Source organism: Cervus canadensis, chromosome 23 (genome assembly GCF_019320065.1).
Source record: "Cervus canadensis isolate Bull #8, Minnesota chromosome 23, ASM1932006v1, whole genome shotgun sequence".
NCBI classification, from domain to species: Eukaryota; Metazoa; Chordata; class Mammalia; order Artiodactyla; family Cervidae; genus Cervus; species Cervus canadensis.
Window position 1 is genome coordinate 56,927,607 of NC_057408.1, and position 20,546 is coordinate 56,948,152.

Here is a 20,546-nt window from a genome sequence, read left to right on the forward strand (position 1 = left end):
TTGTGGTAATTGGGCAATCTGAATTTTTTTGTTGTTGTTTGAAACCTCACTTCTCTCTTTCTAGGGAATTCTTAAAAGAAGAGAAAGGCTGTGTTACCTGTGGAATAAAATCTTCCTGTCACAACACCTGTAGTTTAAGAACAAATGGGAAAGAGAGAGAGACTGTAGAAGCCACCAGGACATGAGTTGGCCCAGGCTTTGTGAACAAGAAACCCACAGCTAAATACAAGAAGGAATTTCTGGCCCAGCCCCATGAAACATGCAACAAAACCCAATGCTTAAATTCAGGCTGCTGACTCAACAGGGTGCAAAATTGAGTGGGCGCCATGACTGATGGTCCTGTCAAGCTCTCGGCGGTTTTGGGGTTTGTTTGGGGCATAGCACCTCAGAGCCCATAAGTCACTGCTACCAAAGGCTGCGGGTGTGGGGAGGGGCCTAAGACCCCCTCCAAGCACACAGACCTTCTTTGTTGAGCCCAGCAGATTTCACGGCAGCAGACTCTCAAGCTCTCATTCCTCTCTGATTTTACTTTAAATTTGACTCAGAAAAGAAAGAAATCAAATATTTTGCAGATCATTTTAGGCTCACTTTTCATCCAGACTTTGTTATTAAAAAAACAAATTCATTTTCAAGGAACACAGTCAGTCAGTTCAGTCACTCAGTCATGTCCCACTCTTTGCGACCTCTTGAACTGCAGCACTCCAGGCTTCCCTGTCCACCACCAACTCCCAGAGCTTGCTCAAACTCATGTTCATGTTGATGATGCCATCCAACCAGCTCATCCTCTGTTGCCCCCTTCTCCTCTTGCCTTCAGTCTTCCCCAGCATCATGGTCTTTTCCAATGAGTCAGTTCTTCACATCAAGTAGCCAAAGTATTGGAGCTTCAACTTCAGCATCAGTCCTTCCAATGAATATTCAGGACTGATTTCCTTTAGAATTGACTGGTTTGATCTCCTTGCAGTCCAAGGGACTCTCAAGAGTCTTCTCCAACACCACAGTTCAAAAGCATCAATTCTGTGGCACACAGGTTTCTTCAGAGTCCAACTCTCACATCCTTACATAACTATTGGATAAACCATAGCTTTGACTAGGTGGACCTTTGTTGGCAAAGTAATGTCTCTGATTTTTAATATGCTACCTAGGTTGTTCATAGCTTTTCCTCCAAGGAGCAAGCATCTTTTCATTTCATGGCTGCAGTCACCATCTGCAGTGATTTTGGAGCCCGAGAAAATAAAGTCTCTCATTGTTTCCACTGTTTTCCCATCTATTTGCCATGAAGTGATGGGACCAGATGCCATGATCTTAGTTTTCTGAATGTTGAGTTTTAAGCCACCTTTTTACTCTCCTCTTTCAATTTCATCAAGAGGCTCTTTAGTTCCTCTTCGTTTTCTGCCATTAGTGTGGTGTCATCTACATATCTGAGGTTATTGATGTTTCTCCTGGCAATCTTGATTCCAGCCTTTGCTTCATCCAGCCCAGGGTTTCAAGTGATGTGCTCTGCATATAAGTTAAATAAGCAGGATGACAATATACAGCCTTGTCTTACTCCTTTCCCAATTTGGAGCCAGTCCGTTGTTCCATGTCTGGTTCTAACTGTTGCTTCTTGACCTGATACAGGTTTCTCAGGAGGCCGGTAAGGTGGTTTGGTACTCTCATCTCTTGAAGAATTTTCCACAGTTTGTTGTAATCCACACAAAGGCTTTAGCATAGTCAACGAAGCAGATGTTTTTCTGGAATTCTCTTGCCTTTTCTATGCTCCAACAGATGTTGGCAAATTGATCTCCGGTTCATCTACCTTTTCTAAATCCCAGCTTTAACATCCAGAAGTTCTCAGTTCACGTAGTGTTGAAGCCTAGCTTGGAGAATTTTGAGCATCACATCAAGGAACACAATTTTCGCCCATTACATTGAAGATTCCTGTATCAAACACAGGAATAATTTAATAAGATATTGCCACATTTACAAGCTTTTATAATATATCCTTTGCTTTAAAGAGACATAAGGTGACAAAGATCTTTCATGATTCTGAAAGTGCTATCACAACAATACATCTATCCATTCGACTAATAGACCAGTTCTATCAGTAATAACGTTCTTTCAGAGAATAATCTACATCAAACATCTAAGAGAAGAATACAAATTAGCAAAATGACATGTATTCCAAAAGTTTAATTATATTTTAGTTATTTGTGCTTAAAATCCAGAATAGGAAGAGGTGGGTTAAAGTACATCAATAAATAAGCCAAATCATTCATGATACTTTAATCCATTACTGTACAACTAAATTAGAGCACTCAAAAGTCTAACCACCATTTAAAACAGTATTTCTAGAACAACTAGCTTTAGGTTCCAATTCAGGCTATTAGGAGAAATGCTGATCCCACATGTTCTCAGCCCCTCACAAGAGAGCTGGAGTGTGGCATCTGAGGGGCACCGAGCTCCCTCCAGGGTGACTCCCACCCTTGGGGACGGGGTGAGGATTCATTGCTGAGACCCAAGCTCCAGGGTTGGGGGAGATCCTGGGAAGATGAGGCAGGTCATTGCTGAAACATGGGCTGGGGGGCGGTGAGGGGATTGTCCTGGGAAGAAAGCATGGTCTTCTGCAGGAACCTGAGAAATATTTAGTTGAAAGATTGATTCACAATGAGAACTGAATGTGCTCTCCTGTCATGCACAAAATCATAGATTGTTTATCGCTGTTCATCACATGCCTTCTCTCCCACTAGGCTGCCAGCTCCAGGATGTCAGGGTCCCTGCTCGCCTCACTCTGCAGGGCATAAGCTTGCTCACAGGGAGAGTGGAGTCTGGTAATTTGGAAGGATATTAGATACATGTGCCATAAGTACTTACATTTCTAAGATCTGTGAGTCTTAGAATTTTGAAAAGGATGAATAAAATGAGACTGTGTAAGAGGGATAAGAAAATATATTAATAAACTCCAACTCAAAAAGATACATACATCCCAATAGCAGCACTATTCACAATAGCCAAGACAAGGAAGCCACGTAAGGGTCCATCAATATACATCAAAGGATAAAGAAGACGTCGTATATATATGTATATACACAATGGAATATCACTCAGCCACAAAAGAAAGAAATAATGCCATTTGCTGAAACATGGATGGACCTGGGGACTGTCATACTAAGGGAAGTAAATCAGACAAAGGCAAATATCATATAATATCACTTGTATGTGAAATGTGTAAAAAAAAAAATATATATATATATATACACACACACACACAAATGAACATATCTACAAAACAGAAGCAGATTCACAGACATGGAAAACAAATTTATGGTTACCAAAGGGGAAGTGGGGAGGAGGGGGACAAATTATAAGTTTGGGATAAACAGATACAGAACACTATATATGAAATAGATAAACAACAAGGTCCTACTATACAGCACAGGGCACTATATTCAATACCCTGTGATAAACCATAATGTGAAAGAATATGAAAAACACACACATATGTATATATTTTTATAACTGAATACTTTACTACACACCTGAAACTAACACTGTAAATCAACTATACTTCAGTAAAAAAGACAAGCTATTAAAACAACGAAATTACTTCTCCTTGTGCATTGTAGAAATCATTGAACATTAAAGCTTAAAGGGATTCTACAGATTATCTGCTCTAGCCTCGTCATATTCATTTTCCTTTGAATCGAGACACTAATGTGAGCAGCAAACTCGTCCTCACATCAGTTACCCTTACAGAACTTCAAACTCCTAAGGAAGCACCATGAAATTCTGGAGAGCAAGGATGTTTGAAAATTTGTGATGCAAAGCACAGTATGCCTTTTTAGGGTCAGATCGTGTAAAATGGCAATTGAACTAGGCTTATGGAAACACTGTGGACTAGTCTTCTGATCTTCTACTCAAATGTTTAATTTAGCTTCATTTGGTTAATTTTAGCTGAAATTTTGCTAGTATAAAAAGGCCATCTTCAAAAGATATAAAATAATGAACTTCGATAGAGAAAATCCCACAGTTTTCAAATAGATCTCTGATGGCCCAGAGTGAACCAATGAGACGTAAAGAAAATAATGAAGTCAAAAGCATAAAATCAGTATTTGTTTTTCTTAACATAATCCATGGTTAAGAGGAAATACTGATTCAGAATATAATTTGAATAATGCTTAATAATCAGTTGAGTGTGCAAAGGTTTACATGTTGCCAAAGAGGCTAAAATAAAAAGAGAAAATTTAAAACTAATATACTGAAGGATTCACTTTGGCTTTTCAAATGAAAAACTTCTACTTACTGTGGAAATTATGACTTTATTCAGAATGACAGATTTAAGGTTAAATGTTTATTGGCTTCCTATGCAAAGAATTAAAGTACAATTGGTCTTTTACTAACTTAATTATTACAATTATAAATTAATAGAGTCCGTCTTCCCCCAAGTCTCTCTCCAGTGTTTAGATTCTGACTCTCGGCATTTGGAAAGTCATTCATTTCCATCACTCGGTTAAAAGGCTTATGGAGCTCAGAGAAGCTGGGTCATCACTCCGGAATTCAAAGCAAAGTTAACCACAAAATGCAAACTTGCTTTTAAGTACACAGGGCCGTTTAGAGAGGTTACTGTCATACTTACTGCAAATTGAATCACACAGAAGTCAATATGTAAAGGCATATTGCCTTTGTTCTATAAGGATGTTTCCTCAGCCGTGCCAACTTTTTACACAGATCTCTGCACAGTCAGCAAATCAACAAGGAATTGATATCTACAAAGCCTTTAATTCACTTTTGAGGTTAAGGTTGAAGGAAATTATAACCATAATATGACAGCCTAAATGTGCAGTAATCTAAGAAAATCTTGTTTATTTAGCAGAAAGAATAGCGAGGGGTGTATTACAAGAAATCCTATAGGTAGCTGCCTTTTGGTTTTTACTTGTTTTCTTTTCTAATAAAAACAATCTTATTTATACAGTGTTGTGGAAAACATTATTATTTAGTCATTCTCTAAGCCAGAAAAGCTTGTGTTAATAGATGGTATTAATGTAATCACGTAATTAGCTTTATATTGAGGGATTTACAGGAAATACTGAGTTAAATAATGTAAGACTTGAGAGGTTTATCAAGGAAGAAAAATTTAAAATGTAAAAATGAGCAGTTTTTGTTTTTAATTTTTAAAATTATGAAAGTATGATAACACATTTACAAGAGACTTGGAAAATACAGAACAAAGTTACATATAGTTCCACTGTAAGTAAAGAAAGAAAGTGAAGTCGTTCAGTCATGTCTGACTTTGTAACCCCATGGACTGTAGCCTACCAGGCTCCTCTGCCCATGGGATTTTCCAGGCAAGAGTACGGGAGTGGGTTGCCATTTCCTTCTCCAGGGGATCTTCCCAACCCAGGGATCAAACCTAGGTGTCCTGCATTGTGGGCATATGCTTTACCATCTGAGCCACCACAGAAGCCCACTGAAGCCCACTGTATAGTTCCACTATATGTTACAATTTTTTTGTAAGTAGATAAATTAAGATTTTTAGTTAGAATTTCAATATCAAACTCTGAAAAATCAATAGACTGTATAGACAGGAAAGTGGAAGGATATATAGTAGACCTGAAAAGCACTATCAACCAATTCAACATAATTAAAATTTATTTTTCACACAATAGCAGGAAAAAAGTTCTATTCATGTTCCCAAAGACTATAAACCAGGTGCCACTAGGACGTATCCAGGAACATAAAACAAGGTGTAAAAAAGTCATGGTCTAATGGTATTGAAATCATATGCAGTCTGTTCTCTTATCACTGTGGGATTATTTTAGAAACCAATATCAAAAGATAAAATGACCACGTTTAAGTAGATCACATTGTTCTTCCTCCTACTCACCTTCTTTTCATGTTTATCCATCACTCTTGGACACACCTAACATGGTCACTGTTTGCCTTTGGAGGGAACCTGCTAGGCTCCAGCTAAACTATGCCTCAGCCACTGCTGGTCTTTTAGCTGAAAAAAAGCTTGAACGTGAGGAGAGGCCTGGGCCTTGGAGCATGTGCACATGATGGCATCTTCTAAGATGGTTTTCTTTCTCAAATTACCCATAAGGATATAGCCCAGTGCAGGGACAAGTGAACCAGAGGACCAGAGCTGGACTCGCTGAGTTTTCAAATCCCTCAAGGATTGCTCTGTCAGAAGTCCAAGCTGGTGAGCTGCATTTTCTGTTCTCTATCAGGTCCTGGTTTTACTTGGAACCTTGACTTTACGTCCATCCATGTGCAGGGGACTCAGGTACCTGTGGGCTATAGTTGTTCGTCATTGTTCAAAGTCAGTAGTGTTATGTCCGTAAAGGAAATCTTTGGTTTGAAAATAATATTGTGCATAGTTGAAAAATCATCTGATTTAGAGTCAGAACTCTTGGCCCCGAGGGTCTGGTTCCTAGGCAGAACAATGGTCCCCAGAGACATCCATGTCCTGATCCCCAGAGCCTGGGAGTATGTTTGGCTACGATGAGAAAGGGAAGGAGAATTTGCCATCAACTGATTTTAAGGTAGGCAACTGATTCTGGATGATTTCGGTGGGCTCAATGTAATCACAGTGTCCTTACAAACAGGAAAGAAGCCGACGAAGAGAGTCAGAGGAGAGATGTGATGATGGGACAGGTAAGGGAAATGCTGAACTGTTCACCTGGACACTGGGGGAGTGACCACCTACTCCAGATGCAGGCACCCCTAGGGCTGGAGCATCAGGGAAACGGTCCTCCCCAGAGCCGCCAGAAGGGACAGGCCTGCCCACACCTTGCCCTCAGCCCAGGGAGGCCTGTGCTGGACCCTGAACAACAGGACTGTGAAATAACACATTCTTGTTGTCTTAGGCCTCTAAGCTTGTGGTAACTTGTTAAAACAGGAATTAAAAACTAGTTAGAAGGGAATTCGCTGGCAGTCCAGTGGTTTAGGACTCTGCACTTTTCACTGCTGAGGGCACAGTTTCAATCCCTGGCTCAGGAACTAAGATCCCACCTGCTCTGTGGCATGATAAAAAAAATTTTTAATGTAAAAATCTTAAAAAAAAAAGAAGCTAGTAGAAGCAGTGAGGCATGAGTCACAAAATCTCTTCGAGATCTTCTATGTGTCAAATAAAGAGGTTACATTAGGGCCTTTAAGGCTCTGAAAGCAGGAAACATCCTGAACTATTCAGCCCTTTGAGTCGGCAGGTCCAAGGGTGTTCCAGAAGGGCCACGTGAGCTGCTCCACAGAAGGCAAGGGAGTAGGTGGGGCTTCGAATACTCTGAAGAGAATGGCTAGTGACTGCATCATGGGTCCAGCGAAATGCTCATGCTGTGCACCTTTACTGCGCTTACCAAGCACCAGGCCCTGGGCAGTGTCTTCCCATATATTTCCCAACAACCTGGTGAAAGAAAGAAAGTGAAGTCATTCAGTCACATCCAACTCTTTGCGACCCTATGGACTATAGCCCACCAGGCTCCTCAGTCCAGGGGGATTCTCCAGGAAAGTATACTAGAGTGGGTTGCCATTTCCTTCTCCAGGGGATCTTCCTGACCCAGGGATCGAACCTGGGTCCCCCACATTGCAGGCAGACTCTTTACCCTCTGAGGCACCAGGGGAGCCCCACAAGCTGGTAAGTTTGGTATAAAAACGATGCCCGCTTTACCTGCATGAAAACTGATTCTCACCCTCATTGATAGTCTTTGGTCCCAGGCCACACACCTGCCAGGTGGCTGAGGTGTGACTTGAACACCCACACCTGCATGTGGGGCCCTCCATGGTTCTGCTTGGCCAATGGCTGTTACATTCACCAAATATATCGCTTATTGAGCCCCCACTATGTGGCTGGCGCTATTGCAGGTAACAAGGTTATAGCAACAACCAAAAAAAGATAAAGCCAAGCTCTCAACAACCTTACAATCAGCAGCAGCAATTCACATACTCAACAAATACTCATCAAGCTCTCGTGATATGCCAGGCATCATGAAGAGGAGCTTATTGAATTCTGGAGCCTATGAAAGCTAGTGCCACATCACCAACACAGACCAGGATGCATCTTCAACTCAGCTCATCCAAAAGCATTGTCTGATTCATGGAGTCCTGTCCACAAGGACTGAATTGTTCACCACAGGCAGGAGCTCTGTTCTCACTAAACAAAGAATGGGAAATCGAACAATTGCTCAATTCCATCACAGCCTTTAAGTCTTTTCTAGCTACTCAGAAATGAAAAGGAGAATAGTGTCAGAAAGAAAGAGATTTTATGTATATTAGGTACATTGAGTTTACTTCATTTTAATGTTCAAGTTATAATAGAGATTCTACTGTTAGAATATTTTTAGTTTCTTACTGGAAAGGACATCATTTAGTAGAAGAAAAGCTATATATCTCATATCAAACGTTAGAAGGGCAGAATTCACTAACTTTGCCCTTATGCAGATTTAAGAGTGATGACAGAGAATTTGGGCTTCTCAAGTTCCTGCCTTTCATCATCATTTGCTCATTAGAAAAGCCTTTAAGCTAACAATGTCACAATACGGTAATATTTATCTATGCCATCTTTTATTCCAAAAATAATTTGTGTCTGAGAAATGTCATAACTTTAAAGATTTAGTAAGTAAACCCACTAAAGGCATAATTTCAGCAGGTTATCTGAAAAGGCTTACTCTTTTTTTCCTAAAGCGTCACAAATCTTCACAAGAGATTATCTTTGAAGAATGTCTTTAAAATTTTTTCTCCTCATTCTAAACAGCCATGAATCACATCAGAACACCACAATGAAACTTTGTTTTCACTAGACTTTAAGCTTTTTTTTAAGCCTATTTTGATAAGCTAGTCTTAGAAGAGGGAGGTTGACTCTGGCAAAAGGAACAGCACATTCCTACTCAATAAATTACTAAAAATCAAGTGGGCACATATATTGAAAGCTAGGAATGAGGAACTATCACAGCTCTGATTCTTTTCCCCCCAAATGATGATACCCTATATCAAGTTCAGTAGAGAATATAAGCTTAAAAATTTTAAATAAGAAAAAATATCTTGGTTATACATGGTTTTTTTTCCCTACCAGCGAATTTTAAGTTTCCCTCAAAAATGAATACTTGAAATTATTCTCTGAGGTTATACCTCATATTTTCAGCAACGTGAACTCTCTCCTTAGGCAACAGAGTTGTTATTGTGGTTCAGTAGCTCAGCGACTCTTTGCAATCCCATGGACTACAGCATACCAGGCTTCCCTGTCCTTCACCATCTCCCAGAGTTTGCTCAAACTCATTCCCATTGAGTCAGTGATGCCATCCAACCATCTCATCCTCTGTCATCCCCTTCTTCCCCTGCCTTCAATCTTTCCCAACATCAGGGTCTTTTCCAATGAGTCAGCTCTTCGAATCAGGTGGTCAAAGTATTGGAGGTTTAGCTTCAACATCTGTCCTTGCAATGAATATTCAGGGTATTATCTTTCAAAGGGATTATTCCTCCTATGAAAAGAAAAAAAGACTTTTTGGTGGTTACTTCTCTCCTTTGGAAGTTAACCTACAAAGTAGGTTTTACATATAAATGCACGCTACACACACACCACACCCCACCCCCACACACACACATATGCATGTGGGCACACACACACAGGCTACCTCACAATTGCTCCACATAGCCCAAAAGTCAAGCAAGAGGGAAAAAATAGCAGCTGACTTCGGATTTGCTTTTGGAAGTAAGTGCCATGTGTTACAAAGACCCAAACTGCCAACAAAATTAAGAAAATAAAGGGATTAACTTTGGTTGAGGGTGCACATTGCAAATTGTCTCCAGGTTGCTGGGTGGTGGGGGCTGAGGTGTTCCAGGCAGCTAAGACCTCAGTTCAGGAGGACTGCAAGGCTCGAGAGGAGACCCCAGGGAGGGGCCACTCCCTTACCATAGAAAATATAGGCCCTACTTAAAATCCTAAGATATTATATCTAGAAAAAATGATCAGATTTGTTTCTCATGCAGCATTCACTACCAAGATGTTTGGTTTGAAACGATAATTACAGAGGGAAACGTTGCTTACCTCATCTTCTTTAGGAAGAAAGAATATCACATTATAAGATAAAGAAAAGAAAGACATTTTTAGTGTTGGGACTCTGAAGTTCAACTGTAGTAACTCTAGAAGAAGGGAAGGATTAAAAAAAATAGAAGCTTTGTCAGCAGTAACAAACTCTGCACAGGACGGAAGGAAAAGCAGGCGTTCTCCACTGTTTAATGAAGATTTCTTAGCAACTGCAGCCATCTCAAGCCTTGGCAGTACCTGGCTCATCTGAAATGTTTGTCTATAAATTTTTGTAGACTGCTGACCTAAGTGTTATTAAAAGTTCCTGTACCCATTAGGTCCGGAAAGCCAAAGAGAAGGTAAATTTTATTGCTAGTTGAATTTTAAGGTCGGTATGATTGATCTGAAGTCCCCACATCTAATGTGTACATGGTAAACAACTCTACATAGAGATTACTTTTAAATATATATCTGTAATTAATGTGTAAGTGTATTGAAGACTTTGGGTGGGTAAAAAGATGTTTGGATTTTTAAAACATCATTTTGCCAAAATCTTTCTAGTCCCAATTTAGTTTAGTAACAACCCCCTGGACCTGAACACTTCTAATGGGGATTGTATTATGAGTAAGTATCCTTGAAGGAAGAATAAAAACCCTTGTCGTGGGAAGAGTCCATCATGCCATGGTTAGCCCTCTGCATCCTCAGGTTCAAGGAACAGGGGATGGGAAACTCTACAAGATTCACAGTTGATTGAATCCACGAAGGAGGAACCCGAGACTACAAAGGGACCCGAGCATCCGTGAAGTCTGGTATCTGCAGGGGATCCTGGAATTGACCCCTACAGGTATGGAGGGATGACTGCATTTAATTTAAAAAGTCACCACAATTGCCATTTGTAGGAACTTGCTGTATGTGGAGTTCAAGAGGCATCTACACTGGCAGATCCCCTCACTGCCCTTGCTCTTTGGGGGACGAAAGGCAAAAGGAAGAACACACTCCCGCTTAATAAAGCACCAAAAATCTAGGGGGCACAGTTAATGAGAGCCAGGGATGAGGGAATATCACAGGCATGACTCCTTTTCCCCTAAATAGTGAGGTCCAAACCATCCCAGGACCTAGTCTGGGGTACCTGAGAGGTAAAGGAAAACCCAGAAATCTACACAATGTGGTTCAATACTTCTGCCTGTTTTTAGTATCAAAGTAATGCTGACCTCATAGAAGGAGTTGGCAAAAATCCCCTAACTTTCAATTTTTTGGAAGAATTATTTGTTATTGTTATTATTTATTTCTTTAATAGGAAATAAATAGCAGAACTTGCTATGCATTCACTTGCTTAGCAGAATTTGCCAGTAAAGACATCTGGGCCTAGAGTTTCCTTGTCAGCTGCATGAGTAAATCTAGCGGAATTCAGTTTCTCATTTTTTTCTGGATCAAGTTTTGTCAGTTTGTCTCTTCCAAGGAATTGACTTTTTCATCCACATTATTGTTTATCATAAAGCTGTTCATAAGTTTCCCTTATTATTCTTTCATTATTGTGATGTCACCTGTCTCATTTGTGATATTTGTCGTATGTGCATGCACTTTTTTCCTTATCAGTCTGAATAGGTGATTGTCAGTTTCATTTTCATTAAATTCAAAAGACTTTCTGTTCCTTCCCCCGTCCCGCTTCCCCCACACACACAACCCCTTTCTTTCCGTGGACTATTCGGTATGCCACTTAGTTTCCAAATATTTGGGGATTTTCCTGATGTTTTTCTGCTATTGACCTTTAAATTATTTTCATGTGGGAAAAGGACATACTTTGTATGACTTGGATCCTTTGCGGGGATTTGTTTCATGGCCCAGAATACGGTCAGTCTTGGTCCATGTCCATGTGGAGCCCTGCACACTCTGCCCGATGCCTGGTGAGTTATGAGGTGTCCTCGCTGGCCGCTGGGAGCAGGAAGCGTCCCCACCTGCCTGCAGCTCCAGCTTCATTTCCTCTTTTCCTCTCGGGTGGGTCTTCCCCCGGCGCCTGGTATTTTCCTTACTTCACTCAGTGACTCACAGTCAGATGAAGACTCAGGGCAGAGATCTCCGTGGCTTAGGCTCAGGGATCCCTCTCTCTGCAGTCCGACTGCTCAGCCCTCCCCAGATTCACAGTCTCCATTCTTCTCCAGGCAAGGCTCCCCCTCTCCCTGGTCCCCCCATCTAAGGCAGCCTCCTCAGCGACAGAGTGGGTGGGTTCTCATATCTGCTTCCACAGTCAAAGTGCTGTGACCTGCCGTTTAGGAGAAAAAACACCCAGCCTCATAGAGATGCACGATGGATGTGGAAAACACAAGATTATTTTAGAGTTTTTCCCATATTATTATAGGTAGTTTTCATGGACAGTACACCCAAATCTGACAAATGGTTATTTCTTATAGAATAATTGCAGCAAAGAATCAGTAATCATATTGATGAAAAGAAACCCATCTACACTGTTGGTGGGAATGTGAATTGGAGCAGCCACTGTGGAGAACAGTATGGGCAGAAAACTAAAAATAGAATTACTATATGATCCAGCAATCCCACTCCTGGGCGTATATCTGGAACAAACTTTAATTCAAAAAGATACATGCACCCCAGTGTTCCTAGCAGCACTGTTTTCGATAGCCAGGACATGGGAACACCCATGTCCATTGACAGACGAATGGGTAAAGAAGATGTGGTATATGTACACAATGGAATATTACTCGGGCATAAAAAAGAATAAAATAATGACATTTGCAGCAGCATAGATGGACCTAGAGGTTATCATACTAAAGTGAAGTAAGTCAGACAGAGAAGGACAAATATCATATGATATCACTTAAATGTAGAATCTAAAAAAATGATACAAATGAACTTATTTACAAAATGAAAATAGCCTCACAGACATAGAAAACAAATAATATGGTTACCAAAGAAGAAAGTTAGGGAAGGGATAAATTGGGAGTTTAGAATTAACAGATACACACTAATACATATAAAGTAGGTAACCAACATGATCCTACTGTATAACACAAGGTACTGGACTCAATATCTTATAATAATCTATAAGGGAAACAAATCTGAAAAGAATACATTATATAATATATATTATATATATTAAACATATATAATTGAATCACTGCTATATACCTGACACTAACACAACATTGTGAATCAACTATACTTAAATTTAAAAAAATCATTGTGTTTCAGTTGGAATGGATCATTTTCTATATAAGATTTTGTTACATCATGCATTCATCAGCTGGCTGATTCACAGAGTTATGCTGACTTTATAAATGTTGATACATTTCATTACACAATATAAAAAATTGACAATTGTTATTTTCATTGCAAATCTCACCTTTCTTTAAAATTGCCAAGTGTTCAGGTTCACAAGGCCATGGAATGGACAGAGAAGCCTGGCAGGCTACTGTCCACGGGGTCAAAAAGATTCAGACACAACTGAGCGTGTGCGCGTGCATGCACCCACACATACACACACACACACGTAAGCTAGTTCCAAGTTTCAAGATTTCTGTTTTTTAACTTGAAACTTTGAGGTTTATCATTGGCAACAAATACTGCCGGTTGCTTTATTTAAGATAAGAAGTTTAATTCTTTTGAGGACATTTTTGGCCAAAACCCAGGTCTGGGAAACTGAGGTTTGTCAGGAATGTCAGAAACAGTCACATTGATTGCATTCGAAAGAATTGAGTGAGAGCCTTGTGCAGGGCTCCCATGCTTCCCATTCAAGCAGACTGAACTCCCCACCTCTCCACTCGAGGTATCCAAAAGGTGTGCTCAGGGACACAATGTCACAGAGTTAGTAATGTGTGCCGTTTCACCCACAACGCTCTCAGGTGGGACATTCCTTTTCACCGTGAGCCTGTGGCCATGATGAGCACAGGAGTGACTTCTGGTTTTGCCATGACTCCTGCCCAGCAGTTAACATTTCTTCTCTTCTTTTAAACACCAAAGTCAACATAGCTAAAAAGGGCAAATAGTATTTTAGTTTTATTAAGATAATAGTTTTGCCCTCACGAATTTTTTGAAAACTTCAAAGAAACTTTAAGAGTCCACCCTTGGAAATCCAACTCTGAGAGTCTCTGGTTTAGGGAACTTGCTTAGGGTCACATTCTGTGCCAGTTCATGGAATAGGTTTCCTGGGTGGAGCTGACCCCCAGCACTTTCCCTGACTTCACCTGAGACATCTCCTCAATCTTGTGTCTGCTGTTGGGAAGAGTTACGAATGGGCTGAAGTGAAGGAGATAAATTCGATGTTTCGCTGCATCCAAGCCTTACCTTGAACACCTTTTTCTTGTTAGCTTGATGTCATCCTGCCTTCCTCTAGGTCAGAGTTACAAAAGCTAAAAGCATTGCAGTTCTCTGAGTTACAGTCTTGGTACCAAAAGCCAGCTAAGCTATCTCAGGCTGAGTTTTCTTTCTTTTCATCCCGAGGCAACAGAAACCAAAAAAAAAAGGGGGGGAAGGGGTCTAAACAAAAGACATCCAGACCAGGAGGCTTGATGCTGCTGCTGAATTTTAATGTTCAGACATATCATCTTGCCAGAAGTTTCACTTCCAGCCGCTGACAACAGACAGCCCTCGAGCTCTTTTGTATTATGTCACTCATCATCTGGTTGGGATGAAAGAAAGGGATAGCTTTTCAGGAGGAAAGTATGCATTTATTTTGAAATTATTCTGTTATACCAATTGAATCACAAGTTCAATTAAGAAAATATGCATGTGTGCTCAGTTGTGTCTGACTCTGTTCTACCCCATGGTCTGTAGCCCACCAGGCTCCTTTGTCCATGGGATTTCCCAGGCAAGAATACTGGAACAGGTTGCCATTGCCTTCTCCAGGGGATCTTCCCAACCCAGGGATCATACCTGCATCTCCTGTATTGGCAGGTGGATTCTTTACCACTGAGCCACCAGGGAAGCCCATCATTTGCTTAAACTTATGTAATAGACCTGCCTATAGAAGTGAAAATAAAATTTACTGCTGGAGAAGAGACCTGAATGTGTCCAAATAAAGTTTTTCCAGCTGATTGAAAACAAATGTTTTTCTATTTCTGGTAAGAATTCAGATTTAAAAGTCTCATATTCAGCTTCATTAGTGGCTCACACTCATGCCCCTGTTACTATGGTAACTGAGATCCCAGGTCTCATGGGATCAGTGTCACCTCTTTCTTCCCAGGTGGTTCTGGCTCTTGGAGTCAGTTCTGCTCCAATCCCATTCCTGAAGTCGGTTCAGACAAGCCCAGCCGTCTGTATTCCACAGCTAATAAATCCAGCAGACTTCATGGAAATACCATCTACAAAGCGTCTCATCTCTAAAGCTGGGCCGCACATAGTATTTTTGGATTTGCAATTAATTATCTCCAGCCACTGGAGAGCAAAGAACACTCCAACCTAAAGCATCAAATGAACGTCCTCCATGCCCTGGGGTCGCAGAGTTCACTGAGCTCGTGTGACCTTGAATTGCACAGAATCCCTTAGCGACATGAAAGGACATTCCATCCAGCACCACTAGCTTCACACGAAAATGAGTCCCAGAGGCTGTGAGTTCTGAGCCTAGGGTCACACTCCTGACTAGCTCTTGGTCCAGGATTTGCTCTCAGGTTTTGTACTGTATGTTTTATATGGTATGTTTTTCTTAAATGTTGTTCCCCTTTTTAAATGAGGAATCCTAGAAGTCACAAACTACCTCAGGTGTACACAGCATGTGTGTGTGTGTGTGTGTGTGTGCGCGCGCAGGTGAGGGAAGACAGGAAGTGTAAAGAAGCAGCATGTAAATTAGGGAAAACCCTCAAGTGCACCAGTTCCATCAACCCTGTCTTATCAGTTGTGGAATACAGAGCTGATGCCAGGCTGCTGGGCCAGAGACGGTGTCACCAAGGGAAAATGTGGGCCTGTGATTGTGCTCAGGGTGAGAGGTCGTGAGTGATGGTTTCTGTTCGTCTCCGTGTGGATGCTCGAGATCCTGATGAGAGGCTGTATCTCAGCCCCTGAAAGGGGTTTGGGGGCTGAAGTCTGGTGTTCCCTTGTACCTTACGATTGTGGACAGGATATTCAATATTCATTCTTGACTCTACTAACTAAAAGTTGGGCAGCATTTCAATACTCTCCTCATGCAATTCTGCAGCCAACGCTCAGTGATCTAGGGGCTGTGCTTATGGATTTCACTCTCCTCCTCTCTTATCCTCCCATCCAAACCCCCTCACCTCTGCCTTCATCAAAGGCACTGATGATGTCTTCTCCAGAAGAGGCTGGCTGGGAGTGAGAGGAAGAGGCAAAACTCAAAGGTTACTTTGTCTTCTTGTTCTTACATTTTTTTAAGGTTTTTAAAAAATATTATTTATTTTTAATTGTACAATAAATGCTTTACAATGTTGTGTTGCTTTCTGCCATACAACAATGAGAATCAGCCAGAGGTATACATATGTCCCTTCCCTCTAAAAGTGAATTTTTAATTTCATGTAATTAAAAATTCCTGTAATTTCATGTAATTAAGTAATTTCATGAATGTTCGTGTCATCCTTGCCCAGGGGTCACGCTAATTTTCCCTGTATCATTCCAGTTTTAGTATAAGTGCTGTCGAAGTGAGCTTTACTTTGTCTTCTTATCCCTGTGAGCTGAGAACAGAGGGACCATGAGCCCTAGGTTACCAAAATACACACGGTGACCATGAGGCTCCCATCCAGACCTGCCATTGAGGGGGTGGCTCTTGGAAGAACCCACTCCCCACCCTCTGCTCTTGTTGCTGGTGGAGGTCACTGTGAGCCCCCACGAATGACCTGGATGTCACACAAATGCATACACGCACATGTGCACACACACTCTTCACGCTACTGACTCGGGTCACACACGTGCTGACATGGCTGTGTTTCCAAGCCTCTTCGACCTTTGCTCCCTCCTCAGCAGCCCCTGCCGACTTGTCATCCTTCAGAGTTCACGTCAGAGGCCTCCTCGTCCGTTCAGCCTTCTCTGCTGCCTCCAAGGCTGGGTTGGGCATCTCTCCTAAGCACACCCAGACTCCTGCCGTGAGAGGGTCTACACGCACCCAGTTGGCTGTACTGGAATCGGATGTTCCTGGGTCTTCACTACGTTGTCTTTACCTCAAGAGTCAGCACGTGAGTTGTTGTTTTTGTCGTTGTTCAGTCACTAAGTCGTGTCCGACTCTGCGACCCCATGGACTGCAGCATGCCAGACTTCCCTGTTCTTCACCATCTCCTGGAGTTTGCCCAAGTTTATGTCCATTGAATCAGTGATCCTATCCAACCATCTCACTTTAAGTTGGTGTCCCGTAACTTAAATAATGATTGAACAGTGAGTGTGTGAACAGGTTTTGCACAAATACAACCCCTCAGAGGAAGGCCTTCTGTACATCTGGGGTTCAGTTCAGTTCAGTCGCTCAGTCGTGTCCGACTTTTTGCGACCCCATGAACCACAGCACACCAGGCCTCCTTGTCCATCACCAACTCCTGGAGTTTACCCAAACTCATGTCAATTGAGTCGATGATGCCATCCAACTCTCATCCTCTGTCGTCCCCTTCTCCTCCTGCCATCAACCTTTCCAAACATCGGGGTCTTTTCAAATGAGTCAGCTCTTCTCATCAGATGGCCAAAGTATTGGAGTTTCAGCTTCAACATCAGTCCTTCCAATGAACACCCAGGACTGCTCTCCTTTAGGATGGACTGGTTGGATCTCCTTGCAGTCCAAGGGACTCTCAAGAGTCTTCTCCAACACCACAATTCAAAAGCATCAATTCTTCCATGCTCAGCTTGCTTTATAGTCCTACGCTCACATCCATACATGTGGGCTACCTGTAATGGGAAGCTCCCAGAAGGGATTCTCTGAATGGGTCTGTCCAACATCCTGGGCAAACAGCGAGCTTCAGTGAACTTAGCACCTCCACACCCATCACCACCTGGATCCCTGCACACGCGCGCACACACACACACACACACACACACACACCACTTCCTGGGCAACTGGTTTTCAGCCAAGCCTCTGCTTTAGGCCACACACGCACATACCACACAACAACTGTTGCTATGAAGTATGGACAGACAGATGGACCTAAATAACAGACGAACTGGCTTTCCTCTGTTTACGCTTTTTGGGAGCCACTACTTTTGAGTTCAGATCTGTGGTGTTCTGTCTTTTTTTACACTGTTGGCACTTCTTCATTCTCCCATCTCTTACTCTGCTTCCTTGCCAAGAATTTACTGTTTGTTTGGGGCTTTCTCATTGGAGGCCTTCACTGAGAGTTTTAAAATCCTCCTTTCTTGGAAAATGTGCTCATTTTGCAAATTCCTACTTATCAGGTCCAAGAAACTCTGAAGCCAAGAATCATACAGTCTCAGCATTTCTGGGCTCTTTTTTGTGAAGCTATCAGAGCATTCTCCTCCCTTGTATATTTAACTCTGTTCCCCTCAACCTTCTGCAGGGGAGTTCCTCCCCTGGCAATTTCAAATTAGGGTTTTTTCCCTTCATGTAACAAGATTAGGAATACTCTGTTCTTTTCTCTGTGATCTGTTAGTACAAGTGGCAGTCTGAGCAGAAACAGTACAAACTGCAACAGCCTCAGCCCAGGGCATTGGCTCCTCCACCTTCCCGCCGGAGTGCCCACCCACCCCTGGTCACCAAGGACTTCCTGGGTCTAAAATTGGCTTCACGGGACTTCCCCAGTGGTCCAGTGGTAGGACTTCACCGTCCAGTGCAGGGGAGTGTGGGTTTGATCCCTGTTGGAGAGCTATATCCCACATGCCTCGAGGGTCAAAAAACCAAAACATAAAAAAACAGAAGCCATATTGCAGTAAATTCAAAAAAAGATTTTAAAAAAAATTGTCTATATCAAAAAAAATCTTTAAAAAATAAATAAAATTTATTTCAAGATCACATTCTTTTCTTTGCTGAAGGATACACAGCAGCTGGGACTCTGGTTTTTCAACAACACAAACTCACCTCAAACTTTACAAAGCAAAGCAGCAAACTTCCAGGGACAAACCTGGAGCCTCAGAGACTAGATCAGAGCTAAGCCTCAGGCTCGGGGCGACGAGACCAGCCGATGCCATGTCCTCGCTCCTCTCCCTTCTCCCTATGCCCTGGTGCATCCAGGCCTTTCCTTCTCCATGTGGGCCCCTCTGCTGCTCGGTCGGCCTGGCCACCACCTGTCCCATCCCTTCGTATCATGGGATGAGGGCACCCAGAAGAGACTGAGGCTCTAGATTTCTCCTTCCAAAATTCCTGAAAGAGACATTTGTGTTAACCTGAATTGACCTCATTCCCAGGGCTAGATAAACACACAAGCCGGCTTGCAGGTGGCGTTACCTGATCGATGCAGTAGTTTCCACAACAGTCATGCGAACATGGGTTGTAGGCAGCAACTTTAAGGGAGGGATTCCCGGGCAAACATTCTTGCTGGTCTCCATTACAGCTGCTGTTGATGAATCCTGGACAAAATAGTCTACCTCTGTGTCTCCACTATAGGTTATACTGTCAGTGGTGTTTTCTCTTCCTTCCTAGGCCTAGCTTATACCAACCCTTTTTTCCCTAACACACACACACACACACACACACACACACGATGGACAGAGTCTATTTCCAAATGCAGGCTCAAAAGCTGGTCTCAGGAAATCACTGCCTAAACCATGAGAGAATGAGTCAGTGTTATCAAGTGAAACTGTTTTTTTCTTAAACATCTAAGCAAAGGAAGTTCATTGGGAAATGCTAGCCCTTGACCTCTAACCAGTTAAATATTTTGTCTAAAACTTCATTAAATTCTTATCTTACCCAATAAGCTGACTTCATGATTTCTCTTGTAAAATATGCCTAACAGCCAATAGAGATAACAGTGTTTGTGATTTCTGGGACAGCTGCTTGTTCTTGCTCATATTTCTCCGTTTCCAGAACCACTTCTAGCCAGTCCTCCTTGGGCATAGTTAACCCATCACAGTCAGAGGAAGTGGGCAGCATTTTGTCACCAGGGCAGAACCAGGGCTGAGAAACGCCTTATGTTAAGAGTAGGCTTAGACCATGTCTCTCAACTCCTCCGTCTCCCACCATGAATTTCTAAATGACATGGATGGATTCTGATTCTGTACAAGAGAGACATTTCAAGAATGAAAGTAATCAGTGGCATCCTTGAAATCAAAGAAAGGAAACAAGGAGTGTTCACTAAACAAATGATTTTTAGCTTTTCCTTCACTTCAAAACTTCACGCTCCTCATCCTGGACAATTGAAACCTCACTCCAAGTGATGAAACTATAGCCAACCAGGACCCTACGGGCCTTCCCAGGACAGACTGCCACTCCATGCCCTTGCCTATCTCTGGTCTATAGAGAAATGTTAGCCTCCTAGGCCTCCCTTGAGATCCAGAGCATAAATTTAATCAGAGAAGTGAGAAAATGCAGAAAGAAGGGGAAAGAGTCAAACAAGAAAAAATAATACTAGTTTATCCATTAAACAAAGTCCAGGACCTTCACTTCCTCTTCAGTGTGTGCATTCTCAGTCACTCAGTCGGGTCTGACTCTTTGCGACCCCATGGA

At 42.0% G+C, this 20,546-nt stretch overlaps 2 long non-coding RNA genes and 1 other non-coding gene across 3 annotated transcripts; all 3 read right to left on the minus strand.

Annotated features, from left to right (window-relative positions):
- Positions 1 to 6,968: 6,968 nt before the first annotated feature.
- Positions 6,969 to 9,266, minus strand: LOC122425682. Its single transcript, XR_006264962.1, has 3 exons — positions 9,097 to 9,266; positions 7,916 to 8,122; positions 6,969 to 7,375 (listed from the first exon to the last, which is right to left on the minus strand). It is a non-coding gene; the product is annotated as an uncharacterized LOC122425682 (long non-coding RNA).
- Positions 9,267 to 9,328: 62 nt separating this feature from the next.
- Positions 9,329 to 19,553, minus strand: LOC122425867. Its single transcript, XR_006265036.1, has 3 exons — positions 19,329 to 19,553; positions 11,792 to 12,251; positions 9,329 to 9,446 (listed from the first exon to the last, which is right to left on the minus strand). It is a non-coding gene; the product is annotated as an uncharacterized LOC122425867 (long non-coding RNA).
- Positions 16,495 to 16,599, minus strand: LOC122425892. The gene has a single exon (XR_006265046.1). It is a non-coding gene; the product is annotated as a U6 spliceosomal RNA (small nuclear RNA).
- Positions 19,554 to 20,546: the final 993 nt, after the last annotated feature.